Source organism: Apium graveolens, chromosome 3 (assembly GCF_009905375.1).
Source record: "Apium graveolens cultivar Ventura chromosome 3, ASM990537v1, whole genome shotgun sequence".
Taxonomy (NCBI): Eukaryota; Viridiplantae; Streptophyta; class Magnoliopsida; order Apiales; family Apiaceae; genus Apium; species Apium graveolens.
The window spans coordinates 57,352,297-57,355,866 of NC_133649.1; the positions used below are offsets into that span (position 1 = coordinate 57,352,297).

Genomic DNA, 3,570 nt, shown 5'->3' on the forward strand with positions numbered 1-3,570 from the left:
AAACTTTCAAAAACTTGGCAAATTGGTTGTCGAACTTATGCTTTTGAAGCCTTTTAGAAATGGGGGAGGTGGATAGCCTTGTTTCTTCCATATATTCTGCTCAGCAGGATTGCTTTCAATAACTTTCTTCTTCGGTTATACTTCGACATCCTTCTGCACCACTTTTTCAGCTACAATCTCATTTTCTGGATTTGGCATGGGTGCAGATGCACCTATATTCTGGACAGAATTTCAGACTTTTTGACTTGCTGAATTCGGGGGCTTGCGACCTTTACGGACCTTAAGGTGATGGCATTCACCTATTCTTCAACTTCCCTTTTTCCTGGATTGGCTCCTGTATCACTAGGAAGTATTCCTAGTGGTGGATTCAATAAGGCGTTAGCATTTGCCCTATTTGGTTCTCCAGTGTCTTGATAGAAACAGCCTGGCCTTGGCATATAAGAGCCTGGTTTTTCAACATAAGCCTCAACTCCTCCAATTCCGATTTTTCATTCGAAGATTGACCCGCACCTCCATGAGTTTGTTGTCTTGGTGCATATTGTTGCTGAAAATCAGGAGGATTGAATTGCTTATTTCCAAAATGCTGGAATGACTTTGCATCGCATTCTGATTGTTACTCCAGCTGAAGTTAGGATGATTCCAGTTGTCAGGATGATAAGTGTTTGGAACTGGTTGCTGCGATCTCTGAAAGGTGCTCATAAATTGAGCTATTTTACTAGATATAGCGCATTGCTCCATCGCATGCGAACCTGCACACAGCTCACAAACACTTATTATCGGATTAACACCATAGTTAGCCAGAGAATCGATCTTCATAGACAACACCTTTAGTTGAGCAGTAATAGCCGTAGCTGTATCCATTTCCAGAACTCCTGATACCTTGCCCTGTGACAATCTCTGGGTTGGATACTGATATTCATTAGCAGCCATCAGTTCAATTAGAACATAAGCTTCCTCATAGCTCTTTGCCCATAATGCTCCACCTGATGCTGCATCGAGCATGAGTCTTGACTATGCTCCCAAACCGTTATAGAAGCAATTTATGATCACCCAATCAGGCATTCCATGATGCAGACACTTTCTCAGCATCTCCTTATAGCGCTCCCAAGACTCACATAAAGATTCTCCCGATTGCTACGCAAATTGAGTAAGAGCATTCCTGAGTGCAGCTATTTTCGCCATAAGGAAGAATTTAGTAAGAAACTTTTGAGCAATATCCTCCCAAGTAATGATAGAACCAGCTGGTAGAGAGTGTAACCATCTCTTAGCCTTGTCCCTCAGAGAGAATGGGAGAAGTCTCAGCTTCACAACATCTTCAGAAACATTGTTGAACTTGAAGGTGTCACAGATCTCGATGAAATCCCTAATATGCATATTAGGATCTTCCCCTAGAGAACCCCCAAACTGGATTCTGTACCATCTGAATCATGCCAGGCTTGATTTCAAAGGTATTAGCCATGATGGATTGTCTGATAATGCTAGACTGAATGTCATGGATCTTCGGTTGAGAATAATCCATCAAAGCTTTCGGATTTGCTACTTGTTCTCCCATTGCAATGATAACTAGAGTACCTGAAACACACGACTAAAGTAAACCTTGTAAGTAAGAGAGTCTGAGTCAATGAACTTAACCGACCACAGATGTCAAGCACATAAACTAAAAATTAACACCGAGTCCCCAGCAGCGGCGCCAAAAACTTGTTAGGGCAAAGACACGTGCTTGAATTACATGCAAGTATACACATTCGCAAGTAGTATAAGATATAAATCAGATTCGTTCCCACAGGGACTAGTTTAGGTTAATTTTTGATTATGCACCTATGCAACAATGTATGGTTATCGTTCAATGCTAAGACAAGTAATAAATTGAGTTTTGATTTAACTAAGAGATTATAATAAATAGAATTAACTAAGAGAATTAAGATTGAATTACTTATATTAGAATAAATATGGGATTCTAACTTCATTAAATACTTCATTCAAAGTCATTGTTCTTGACCTTAGCATGCAATGGTGATGACAACTAATCAGATAACACGAAACTAGTAAACGTCAACTTTCGTTATACGAATACCCTACTACCAGACATCTACAAAAGAGATAGAAGCTGAATAGACACCAATTATGTTGAGAACCTATATGTCTATAGAATTTGATAACATAAAGGTTTAATGAAAAAGTTATCTATCGTGATTACATAGGGCAAGTAAGATGGTTAAAATTACCTACGAATCATGCATAATAAATACATGAACCTATGCTAGCATGGCAAGTTCTAAACCTCTATATTCACTGTCGCTTCAGTAGAGATTAACACACTATCTTATATGTTAGCTACGCACATAAGACGAATAAGCACAACCAATACTAGGATATCAATCAATCATCACACACCAAGATATTGAAACAAATTAACTATTAAAATCCATAAGTAAATCCTGTTAGAACCCCACGATAATAATTAGTTCATAACCGAACTCATCCCTACCATGGGTACCAATGAAAATATGATATAATATAATATAAGAGTACTAGGGTTCAAAGACAAATCAAAAACAAGCATCCAAGTATCACCTATGATAAGGAAAATAAAAGTCTTTTTCTCCGTAGCCATCTTGTGCTATCTCGGTCTTCTTATTGCTCTCCCTTCGCTCCTTCTTGTTAAGAACGTCTGTTTATCACTATGTATAAGCCCCTAGTGGACCTGGACCCTCAAAATCATCAAATTCTACTGAAATCAGGATTCTGGGGCAAAAAGGGTGGGGCGGCCGCACTCAAATCAGCGCGGACGCGCTGGTTTTTGGCAGAAAGGCGTGGCACCATGCTAGTTTTGGGGGCGATCGTGCCTGACTTCTGGATTTTTCTGCTGATTCTTTTTTGACCGTATCTTGAGTTCTGCTCGTCATAATTAGGAGATTCAAATGCCCACAGCAAAGCTAATGAGATTCTTGAGAATGGCCTAGGCTTCTAAATTTCATCTCTTTTTAGCATATTTCCTTGAAAAGCTCCTTTCTTCATTTAACTGATGCCTAAAATGCAATAACATAAAAACATATCAAAAATACCAACAACTTGAGTCCAAAACACCAACTTAATCTTGTAATGAAGCATTCCAAATAGATATAGTATCTACTTATCAGCGATTCCTAAGGGTTTCCATTCGCGCGGTCTCAGCTCCAACATTTTTATAAAATTGAGAAATCTATATTTTCATTTGAAATTTTTATAGAAGTTAATAAACTCTATTTCTTACTCTCTATAAAAATCATAATTTTTGAATATTCGTAAGTCAATCATTTCTATTTCCAAAGTTCATAATTCGTAGCAGTTTTTATCGCGTAAATCACTTTTACTAAAACGGTCATAACCTTTGATCCGTAAATTAAAATTTAGCGATTCAAGCGGCTAAACGATCCTCATAATATTATCTATCATTATTGAGTCACTTTTCATGAAACTACATTTTATATCTTATCTTCGGTAACTTCTGCAGAAAAATTATATTGTGTTTTTTTTGTTTTAACGAGATTATAATTATGATCCGAGTTTCGTTTACGCTCTAAATCATTA

At 37.6% G+C, this 3,570-nt stretch overlaps 1 non-coding gene across 1 annotated transcript; it reads left to right on the forward strand.

The window, feature by feature from the left end:
* The first annotated feature begins 1,060 nt into the window (after positions 1-1,060).
* On the forward strand, positions 1,061-1,167 carry LOC141715451 (small nucleolar RNA R71). Its single transcript, XR_012572214.1, has one exon. It is a non-coding gene; the product is annotated as a small nucleolar RNA R71 (small nucleolar RNA).
* The last annotated feature ends 2,403 nt before the right edge of the window (positions 1,168-3,570 follow it).